This window comes from Lynx rufus, unplaced genomic scaffold (assembly GCF_022079265.1).
Source record: "Lynx rufus isolate CCGP_SWC_20201006 ecotype Redwood Valley unplaced genomic scaffold, mLynRuf1.p SCAF_6, whole genome shotgun sequence".
Lineage (NCBI taxonomy): Eukaryota > Metazoa > Chordata > Mammalia > Carnivora > Felidae > Lynx > Lynx rufus.
The window spans coordinates 32,773,604-32,785,111 of NW_025814878.1; the positions used below are offsets into that span (position 1 = coordinate 32,773,604).

The following is an 11,508-nucleotide window of genomic DNA, read 5'->3' on the forward strand; positions in this document are numbered from 1 at the left end:
TTCCTCTGACTAGAATGCAAAGATATACTTATGTATTTTAGATGACAAAGCCACTAGCAAAATAAGACTGAAGTTTATGAGAAACTCCTAAGTATTGTACACATTTTTGTTCATGCATACCCAAGATATTGTAGGATTTTTTGCATGGCACCATCAATTCATCTATCTTTATACACCCCTGATACCTATAAGTATACCTTTTAGGTACTGTTCATTAGAAAAACCCTGTTTTGAAGGAAGTTAGAAAAAAATAGTCATGTTAACAAAAAATTCATTTAGGTAACCTTTGCAGAGTTGGTGTTTTTTCATGCCAGCAAGTCCTTTGCTTTATATTCTGCCTTGGTTTCCATCATTGTGCATTTCAAAACCTCCCAAAGTCAGACTTTCCATGAAGAGTCATCCAAAACAGAGTATATTTGGAATTCTGCTTCTCATGACCTAGTTGTATCACTAGAGGGATCAAAGAGGTTTTGTTCTGTTTCTATAATCAGCTATTTCTTTGAGAGGGCAGATTCATAAGAGTTTGAATTATGCTTAGAAATGCATACAAGGCAAGCAGCTACATGGCATTTTAATTACCTCCCTCCACTCCAATGAAAAACAACACCAGGCACAAACAGATGTCTCAGGTTAAACTCAGTTGATTCTCTTAACGTAGCAAATAATTAGACTGTTTCCTTTCTCCCTAGGCTTTTTCTTTTCCTTTTTCTTATTTTAATCTGTTTGCTCTCCTAGCTCTTCCATTTAATTTCCGAGGCATTCACCTTTTGCTAATGTTAAGAAAATTCCTACTGGACAAATTCTTCTCCTTACTAGACCCTACATGACATAGTATTAATATTCACAAAGGGAGCAGATGGCTGCCTTTGGGGTCCACCAATTACAGTAGTACCTTGCTTAGTCTGAATTGACTAATTAAAATCCTCAATTAACTAGAATGGGAAATTCAGTATATACAACCCCTATGGTGACCTCATGATATAGTGAGTTTGCAAATGAGTGTTTAGAATTCTTTTCCTGCCCTTTGGGGGGATAAAAACAAAAGGTAAGGAAACGGAGTCATCTAAAGGATTTTTGAAAACTCTAAAAAAAACTCAAACCCTGAAACTATGGAGTTTTCTCTGGCATCAGTGTACATTTACCCTAAGTTCCCATATTTTTCCACATATACATCTATAATTTGTTTTTTTTAAATCGTCATTGAAATTTAGATTAGTCAATATTTTGAGATGTTTCATTTTATATTTAATTTGATAAGCATTTACTGCACCTCCAAAGTACTCAAAATATTATGGTGTTAAGGCAAAAAAGAAAAAAAAAAGTTTTCTAGTTACCCTTGCTGCCAAAGGAGTCACCCAAAACTGATGGTTGAAAATAACAGCAGTCATTTTATCATGACCACAGATTCTGTGACACAGGAATTCAGGAAGGCCTCAGATGGGCAGTTATGGCATTGGATATCTCATGTGGTTGCACTAAGGTAGTGGTTAGAACTGGAAGAGCAGGTGGCTGGAGCAGCTGAGGACTTATTTATCTTCCTTCAAGTATCTTCAGGGTCTATCCATGGGTCTCTCTGAGCTGATTTGGGCTTCCTTACAGCATGATGGCTTCAGAGCAAATGTTCTGGCCAACAAGGTAGAAGCTAATCCCCTTTTGTGACCCAGCACTTCAAGTCTCGCAGTGTCATTGCTGCTGCATTCTGTTAATTACACATGAATTGCTAGCCCCTCCAAATTCTGGGGAAAGGGAGTTAGACTTTGTATCTCATTGAGGGAGTGGTAAGTTTCGAGAAAAGCATGTGGGACTGAGAAGTGGTTCATCTTTGGAAGATACAGTTTGCCATGATGAGTCAGATATAACTTCTCCAAAGAAGCTCATAGTCTAGTGGATATAACCACGATTCTCAAACTGTGCATTGAGGTCCCCCAGGTGTCTGTGAGGAATTCACAGTGTATTCACCGGTTACTTTGCATTTTTGCGGGAAACAATATGACATCAGTCAGACACCATGTGAATTATTACTAGTAAGTTGTTTGGACCTAATTACTTAATAAGTGGAACTGTTAGGCGTTTCTTTTGTCCTAGTTATGCCCTGAAAATAATTTATAGAGACAGAGAAAGTTTAGGAATCACTGGGATAAAAAACAAGATACAGATACTCAACTACGGTCTTAGCAGGTCCACAACTGACATTTGTAAGGTCCAGGACATGAATACAAATGGGGTTACTAGCTTGCTCCTTTCTTTTCCCATTACAGCTCCTGTGGACACGCCAGCTTTATGCCTGAGCTCTGTGCATTCTCTTCCCCCACTGCAATAGCAGTTTCTCCTTGACCCTTGGAGTGAGCACCCCAGAGGTAAGTCAGTCCTTTGGGGGGAAGGACCAGTGGGGGAAGCCCACACAGAAGCAGACTGTGTGGATTTAAGCTAGGAATTTTGGAGTCCCAGGTACCCCAAATGCGATATAGAAAGGAGATCAGGGTTCTGGATTAGCCCATTTGGAGGGGAGTAGCTGGAGGGCCTTCTAAAATACAGGGGCTTATGCAAGGCCTGGTCTAAGGGAGGTAATGAGACCCAGCACAGAACACAGCATATAATTGGTCCTCAAATTATATTTCATGAATAAATTAATCCAGAGCAGATTCTGATATGTATGATGACAGAGATTAAATACCGACTGCTATGGAAATTGAAACAAAGAACAATTCATTCTTGGAAAGGCTTATGTTACCTTCAGAGATGAGGGAGAGAAGAAGTAGAAGTGTGATGGGAAGTCAGCAAAATGCAGGGATTAATGAAGCTGCTAGAGGCAAGCATCAGAAGAAAATCTAAAACTACGCTCACCATTAGTGGTGAATCTGAGTTTCAGGGCTTCCTGAAGCATACATAATTTGAGGGGCTCTCTTCCAAAAAAAGAATATGAAATTAGGTACGAAAAGATCACACAAATTATACATTTATAGAACCTCACAGAGTTACAAATACCAAACAAAATGTCCGGAAAGAATTGGGGCACCTGGCTGGCTCGGTCAGAAGAGCATCTGACTCTTGATCAAAGTGAATTTGAGCCTCACACTGGGTGTAGAGATTACTTAAATAAATAAAACTAAAAAAAGTCCAGGAAGAACGATCTTATTTTTTTTAATGTTTATTTATTTTTGAGACAGAGAGAAAGAGAGAGACAGAGCACGAGTCAGGGAGGGGCAGAAAGAGAAAGAGACAGAATCAGAAGCAGGCTCCTGGCTCAGAGCAGACACAGGGCTTGAACTGACAAGCTGTGAGATCATGACCTGAGCTGTAGTCAGATGCTTAACCCACTGAGCCACTCAGGCACCCCATAGAAAGAGCAATTTTCTGGATGCTTTCTTACTAAATACCAATTTTATGTTCTGTAGGGAGAACAGAAAGATAATTTGTTCTAGTGTTGACTGAATATTTAGAAAAATATTTATTGTTTACAAAATGTTAGCACCATCGTTATTAGTAATGACATGTAAACTGCTGTCATCTGTTGTCAATTGTGAATACCTCTTGTCATGCTGTTGAACTGTTACAGACCTGCTCTATTTTAAGTATAGTTACAGCTTTCTTCCCTTCAAACCTAGCAATTCTGAAATATTTTGTTTCACACAACTACCATAAACTATGAAAAATATGGAGCTTTTATAATTGTATATATAGCACATTCTCAAATATAGTCCTGAGAGGAGAAGGCATCTGTTTTGATTAGATCTTGATGGGAACCAAACCCTCTGTTAAAATTTTATGTTCTTGATGTTGGAAGAATTTTCTACAGATTAGCTTCTGGCTCCATAACTTCAACCTCCACCACACCTACTTTCAGAGCCGAGCTATGTAAGAATCAGCCTCTGGCCCTGTACCTTTGTGTCAGAAGACCAGGAGAGTTGACACAGTGGGCAGTGAGGGTATTCATAGAATCTATCCCTACATTGGGACAGCTGGCAAAAGCTTTCATGGAAGTAGCTGTGAACCATATAAGTGACAATAGGCTGAAGTTGTATGTATCCCCAACTTAATCAACTGCTCCTTAACTCATATCCTCAAAAGCTACAAGGCTCCCCAGTGCCACCTCGTATGAAGGGAGCCTGGAGAGGAAAGAGACAGGGGCCTTAACCAATTGCTGTTAAAAAAAAAATTACTTTTCACATTTTACAAAAACCACGTGCCCGTGTGAACTCAATGCTACGGCCCTCCTAGGACCTTAGAAAGGGCCCATGCAAAGCAGGCACTTGAAGCTTAAACCTCATTCATGTAAATCCACCTTTCCCCACCATTCTCTATATTTCACGGAAGGAGACAAGTAGTGCAAACTGAGAAAACATGTTCTAGAATAGAAGTAACACTGGACTGGAGTCTAGAGAACTGGAGCTTTGTTTGGTTCCAGCTCTCTCAGCTCTATTCCTTTGGGCCACCCTTTGGGACTTACTCTTGTTATCTGTTAAGTATTGGCCCTTCCTCATCTGCAAAAGGAAAGGAGAAATCAGCAGTCCAGTGTGGGACTCTTTGTGGTTCTACCTGGGAAGTAAATTGTATTAAATGATGCAAATTATGTACATTTCAGTCCATATTATTTCTGTCAGTTACTATTGCCATTTCTGCAACTTGAAATAATGTGAGAATTATAACCAGCATGCAAGAACTTAAAAATATTTTAGCTCTGACATAGGGAGGTAGATGTACTGCAAAACACTCACGAGAAGCAAGAACAAATTGTCATTCTGAACACCATCACTAAAAGTACACAGAAGCACTTTTCCTCCAGTTTTAAAAAAGCTTATCTTTCAAAAAAGTGCAAAAGTCACATAAGCTTCCATAAAAAACACTTCCAATGCAGACATGTATACAGTGAAAAATACAAGTCTCATCTCCAAATTTCACTTCCAAGAGGAATTACTGCTAACAATTTAGACCTGTGTGTAGCCTTCCACAACTAGTCTATGCACACACAATGGCAGATGGCATTTTGAAATATTAACTGAGGGGTTTTCTTTCCACTTTATTTCCTGGTGGTCCTGGCCTTTCACCCATTCTGTCAGCTGGCACGCATTCTGTGTTTGACACCTCAGGGAAAAGATGACCCAACAAAATACATTAAAAAAGGAAGTCAACAACTTTTGAGTCTCTAATTTTTTAGTTTCTAGTCCTTAAGGGAATAGAAAGACACAGGGAATAAAAAGAGATTTGGAAAAATATATGATAAGTCGGAAGAAGCCTTAAGGCTTCCAAGACTAGGTAAAAGAATTTCAATTCTTGGGAGAAGAGAGAGATTCAGAGAGGAAGAAAGGACCTCTGGCAACTTATGCTGCTTTTCTCCGAAAAATTAGAAAAAGGCCACATTTTGGTGAATGAATTACAGTAAGGTGCCTTGTTGAGCAGATCCTTCCTGGGGGCAGTGGCTTAGACAGCTGACAACACCTTTGTACAAAGACAAGAGCCCCTCCTTCTTCCAACAGCCTTGGCCCCATGCCAAGGGTTTTGTCTTTCTAGATTTCAGCCCTATTCACACCCAAGCATCTTTGTCCAGTGTTCAAACTACATAACTGTATGATACAGCCTTCCTTGTGGGTTCCTGAGAAAGAAGGTCATCTGTCCTGCCTCTCCAGCTCAGGTGAACTTGGCAGTGAAGAGACAGGACATAAGCATGCTTATGCAGGTATAGAGGTTGTTCCTGCTTTCTAGGTACACTCTCAGCCAGGGATGGTGGCCAGGCCCCAGGAGCAAAAGAGATGTCAGTGGGGTGTCTAGACCCCTTGGATTTTTTTAATGGTAATGCAATATTTTGTTTATTCTGTCCATTAATAACTAATATTAGAGAACACTTATAATATTAATGGAACTTAATCTAAGAGGAGTTCATCTTACATTTTTTTACATTTCAGTATCAGGTGATCATAAGCAGATAGTCAAAATAATTATGGCCCAAAGTATTATACCAAAAACTTTTAATAAATGCTTGGTGTTGGTGTATGTACAATTCAGATTTTGGTGTAAAGTTCTTTGGCTGCAAGGAAGAACATTTGGTTTACTTCCCTAATAGGAATGTCTCTTGATGTGGGGATGGTCTCTTAGTATTTCTTTTGCTATTGATTTTCAGCATAGTTACCTGTGATTGTAGGAATGGAGTTGAGTGTGGAGAGATACTCATCATGTTTACTCCAAATAAGAGTACATAACCGATTACTATAGTAATGAGGAGGCAGACAGGCAGTGTAACTGCCCAATATTTTTGAGGGCAATAAGTTAAGCCTAAGGAGTTTAGCAAAGATTCAGCAATGAAAGCCCATGCAAGATAGAGTATGAAGCCACACTGGGAGCTTAGGGAAAGAACAAAGGCATAATCACTCTTTCTGGCAAAGGTAACAGTAAATTTTCCACCATTTCCCTGTGGCTTTAGATAATCTCCAACACACACATACAAGCAGTGCTGGAGGACCCACTGGACTTTACACAGTCTCTCAGAATTTCCTACAGCCTAGCATGAATGGAATGACTCTTGGGAAGGGTATGGGAGTAGCTGGGAGAGCCAGACTTGGGAAGGGGAAGACACAGAAATGATTGGCATGATCCTAAGATGGGTGGCCAGACAGGGTAAGAGTGGATCCTAGCACCCCAAATACTGATAGAGGGCAAATCCAGTGATGAGATGTCTTTTTACTCACAGCTTGGCCCAAATAAGCCTTCCTGGAACTCAAATGCAGTATCAGAAATTAATTTTCTATTACTACACAAAAGTAAGGTTAAAACAGAAAATAAGTTCATTATTTTTTTAAGAATTACATTTCTTGGGGTGCTTGGGTGGCTCAGTTGGTTAAGCATCCAACTTCAGCTCAGGTCATGATCTCGTGGTTGGTGAGTTTGAGCCCCGCGTGAGGCTCTGCACTGATGGCTCAGAGCCTGGAGCCTGCTACAGATTCTGTGTCTCCCTCTCTCTCTGCCCCGTCCCTGCTTGTGCTCTCTCTCTCTCTCTCCCTCTAAACTATAAACTTTTAAAGTTACATTTCTTGCCTATCTAAGTTTGTAAATTGAGATTCATACTTTGTTAGCATTGCAATGGTAATAAAATTATATGTACACTTGACAATATATCTGGAACAGACTTCTTTTTTTTTTTTCAACGTTTATTTATTTTTTTTGGGACAGAGAGAGACAGCATGAACGGGGGAGGGGCAGAGAGAGAGGGAGACACAGAATCGGAAACAGGCTCCAGGCTCTGAGCCATCAGCCCAGAGCCTGATGCGGGGCTCGAACTCATGGACCGCGAGATCGTGACCTGGCTGAAGTTGGACGCTCAACCGACTGTGCCACCCAGGCACCCCTGGAACAGACTTCTATATGAGCACATATAGATCTACCTCAGTAAAAAATCCTTTCATAATATGGCTCACGTAACATTTATCTAACCATTCTCTGGATGTTTAAGTCGTATCTGATTTTCACTCTTATGTTGCAGCAATAAGTGTCCTTTAAACCAACTACTGTTAGCACAGCCTCTTTGAACAATCTTTCTGTGTACTTAGATGGCAGGTATTGACAGTATTACATTCCAGTTGGAAACACACACTCATCCACACAATCAATATGAGAAATTGTGTGCTAAAATTCATGTTCTGTTGGATTTTTTTTTAGCACCAATATCTTTTTTATCAAGTGAAATATTTTTCGGCAAGTCTATATTTTAAAGATATGAGGTAGAGGCACTCTGGATGTGTAGAGACAGAAGGCTAGGGGATTTGATGCTCTGGTCAACTCTATCCCTGTCCCAGTGCCCCACCTTTTCCATGCCCCTGCCACTGCATCAGTTCCAATGCATAGGGATGGTACTATGGCCCTTTTCGCACTCACTGGTCAGGAATACCACAGACAAGATTTAGGATGTTGGTCTGGCAAAGGCGGTTAGATGTCACAGGTGTCTTTTATGGCTTTTTGACTTTTGCTTTTGTGATTTAATATCAACTATTTTGAAGTTAGTTGTGCTGTCCTTTGTGTTCATGATACATAGTGTATAATTCAGTTACAGCACTTGTCACATTGTTCTTTCCTGAAAGTACTATTCAGAGAGAGAGAGAGAGAGAGAGAGAGAGAGAGAGAGAGAGAAATGTTTCCTTTAGAATCTATAGAAATAGATTTCCTTTGGAAATAGCTCCTTTAGAATCTATACAATGTACCATAAAACTTGGCAAGTACTAGCTTTTCCATAAGGCCTTCTGAATGAAGGAATGAATGAATGAGCCACACACATTTGCACAACTTAAGTATAAGACACACAAACTCTTCTTCAAGTGTATAGATACTTAAAAAAAAATACAAATGTATCTATTTTAGTCTCCCCTAGTCTTCTTTGGACCTACTCTATAGGTGTCTGAGTATTCTTGCTTTAGAACAGATTTATAGAAGAGGATTGGAATTGGTCCAAATGGCTCACATCATATTCTTGTAGTCACCTCTGGTAGATGACATAATGAGAGCAGCATATGTACTTATAACAACTACCACTGTGTGTGAAGGATGGATTTGGTAGATATTAAGCAAAAATGGGAATATGTATGCTTTTTACATCTGAGAGTTAGGAGGATCTAAGGCTGCCCACTCCATCCAGACTTTCAATTTTGTCACCAGGATGAGTGGGCAGAAGATCCTATAGAGGGGAAAACAAAATGAAGTAGAGGAAAGAGCATATGATAAATGCCCAAATAAGTAATAGGGAGATCAACCACATGAGGATAATAGTTTTTTTCTTATATGTTTTTATTTTAACATACTTTCAGACTTACAGAAAAGTTGCAAGAAGATTTTAAAAGATACTCTTCACCTAAAAGATTCTCAAAAAGATAAAATTGAAAGTTGCAGATATGAAGCTTCTTACCCCTAAATATTTCAAGTGTACACCCTAAAATCAAGGACATTCTTTTACATAACAAATATAATCATAAAAAATCTGGAAACTCACATTGATACAAGTTATTATTTAATATACAGATAGATTTTTCAAATTATCCAAGTAGTTCTCTTTATAGAAACCGACCAACCAACCAACCAATCAACTAACCAATCAACCAAACACAACAGCAACAAAAAACACTGCCAGATCTTACATTGCATTGTTTAGTCTCCTTTAGCCTGAAATAGTTTGTCAATATTGCTTAATATTTTGTGACACTGATATATATATATATATATATAAATTAATTTATTTTAATTTTTAACGTTTATTTATATATTATTTTTGAGAGACTGAGAAAGAGCACAAGTGAGGTGGGGGAGAGAGGGAAGGAGAGACAGAATCTGAAGCAGGCTTCAGGCTCTGAGCTGACAGTACAGAGTCTGATGCAGGGCTTGAGCTCACGAATTGTGAGATCATGACCTGAACCAAAGTCAGATGCTTAACTGACTGAGTCACCCAGGTGCCCCAAGTGACACTGATATTTGTAGCCAACTATATTATAGAATGTTTCTCAATTTGAATTTGTCTGATGCTTCCTCATGATTACATTCACATTACACATTTTCAGCAGGAATTTCTTAGGAGAGATGCTGTGTCCTCAGTGCATCATTCTGCACTAAAAAAGTTACTATTTTCTTTCAATGTAATTAATACATATCTTATGGGAGAAGGAACTTTGAGACTATATAGACATCTGGTTACTCTTCAAATTGGTACATACTAGTTTACCATTCATTAATGATTCTTCCCTAAAGCAATTATTTCTTTTAAAAAAAATTTTTAAGTTTATTTATTTTGAAAGAGAGAGAGCAGGGAAGGGTAGGAGAGAGAGAGGGAGAGGGATGATCCCAAGCAGGCTCTACACTGTCAGCACAGAGTCCGATGTGGGGCTCAAACTCAAAAACTGTGAGATCATGACCTGAGCTGAAACCAAGAGTCAGTCGGATGCTTAACCAACTGAGCCACCCAGGTGCCCCTTGTCTAAAGCAATTATTTCAATGACAGTTGCTAAACAGTGGCTTTTCATGTTCACCATTTCTTCTATATTTACCAGTTGCTTTTGTACAACAAAGAAGAGTTTATTCTTCATATGTATGTATGTATTTCTATATGGACTCTTGATTCTTATTTTATTCAATGGGTTATAAGTTACTTTTATTATCATTTTGATGCCCAAATTTCCAAGATTTGATTAGTGGGAAGTCCTTCAAGAAGGTTTCTTTGTCCTTTTGATATATCCCCATCATTCTTGTTTTCTGCCATAAAAAGTTATTCTAGGCTCAAGTTGTATGTTCCCTGTCCCAAACTGGTTTCGTTTTGTTAGTGGAAAATGGGTATCATTGCTTCCAGTCCTTGTCAACCAACAGAGCCGGGAAAGCCACAGGGATCATTCAGACCTTTCTCCTACCCATATTTGTAATTCTTCTTTGTCAGTGAGAAAACTGGCTCCCATTGACATTGTATATCTACTCATTTGCTTAATTCTGGAATATACAGAAAGTAGTTTCAGGGGTGCCTGGGTGGCTAAGTCAGTTAAGCATCCAACTCTTGGTTTCAGCTCAGGTCATGATCTCATGGCTCATGGGTTTGAGCCCTGTGTTGGGCTTCATGCTCACTGCATGGAGCCTGCTTGGGATTCTCTCTCTCTCCCTGTCTCTTTGCCCGCCCCCCCCCCCCCAGACTCTCTCTCTCAAAACAAATAAATAGGGGCGCCTGGGTGGCGCAGTCGGTTAAGCGTCCGTCTTCAGCCAGGTCACAATCTCGCGGTCCGTGAGTTCGAGCCCGCGTCGGGCTCTGGGCTGATGGCTCGGAGCCTGGAGCCTGTTTCCGATTCTGTGTCTCCCTCTCTCTCTGCCCCTCCCCCGTTCATGCTCTGTCTCTCTCTGTCCCAAAAATAAATAAACGTTGAAAAAAAAATTAAAAAAAAAACAAATAAATAAACATTAAAAAAAAAAAAAGAAAGTTGTTTCAGAATTGCTAATTTCTATGTCTGAGGAAAAAACCTCCTCTGATTGAACAGTCATCATTAACGCTTTTTGACTTTAGCTTGAAGAGATATAGTCCAACTATTCCACTTAATGATACTTGAGTTTGATCTCCCTCCTGCCTCCAATTTGGTTCGTTTGTTTCCGTTTATATTCTGTATTAATTTTTTTCCCTTCATCCTTGATTTCTTGAGTATATGAAGCATTCACATGGTTCTACAGGTCAGGATTATATAAAAAGTGGTATGATTTCCCACATTTGTTTTATTCTTTTCACCAGTCTTAACTGGTTTTCTATTTTATCCTGCTTGTGTTTCTTTACGCACAAATGAGTACTACATGTATATTTTCTAAATTTCTCTCTTACACAAAAATAACTTACTATATATACATATAGATATATTTACTTTAACAATACATCTTGGAGAGCACTCCAAATTGGTTCATAGATCTTATTCTTGCATAGTACTCCATTGTGTGGGTGCACCAGAGTTTATACTGCTCTCCTGTAAATGTGCATACAGGTTACTTCCAGTATTTAAAAATTATAAATAATACAGC

The 11,508-nt window shown here is 39.2% G+C and overlaps 1 pseudogene; it reads right to left on the bottom strand.

The window, feature by feature from the left end:
- Positions 1–5,996: 5,996 nt before the first annotated feature.
- Positions 5,997–9,878, bottom strand: LOC124529091 (phosphatidylinositol N-acetylglucosaminyltransferase subunit P-like; annotated as a pseudogene).
- Positions 9,879–11,508: the final 1,630 nt, after the last annotated feature.